Genomic DNA, 303 nt, shown 5'->3' with positions numbered 1-303 from the left:
AAAAAAAAAAAAGCATCAAATGCCAAAGCTTTAAGTTTTATACATCTTAGAAATGAAAAATTTATGTTAGCCTCCTTATAGCTGCAAACTGTCAGGGACCATACTCCCCTTGGAAGACTAATGAATGTTTTTAGATTTTTTTTTTTTTTAAGACACAGTCTCATTCAGTTGCCCAGGGTTGAGTGCCGTGGTGTCACATACCTCACAGCAACCTCAAACTCCTGGGTTCAAGCAATCCTTGGCTCAGCCTTCCAAGTAGCTAGGACTACAGGTGCCCGCCACAATGCACAGCTATTGTTTTAG

General features: G+C 40.3%; 1 protein-coding gene across 1 annotated transcript in view; it reads left to right on the top strand.

Annotated features, from left to right (window-relative positions):
* Positions 1 to 303, top strand: part of LOC111725592 (protein N-terminal asparagine amidohydrolase-like) — a 4,373-nt gene that overhangs the window by 920 nt on the left and 3,150 nt on the right. The gene's annotated exons all lie outside the window — the stretch shown is intronic.

This window comes from Otolemur garnettii, unplaced genomic scaffold, assembly GCF_000181295.1.
Source record: "Otolemur garnettii isolate 467f Iridium unplaced genomic scaffold, OtoGar3 scaffold00044, whole genome shotgun sequence".
Classification (NCBI taxonomy): domain Eukaryota; kingdom Metazoa; phylum Chordata; class Mammalia; order Primates; family Galagidae; genus Otolemur; species Otolemur garnettii.
This window is presented reverse-complemented; position numbering and strand designations above follow the sequence as displayed.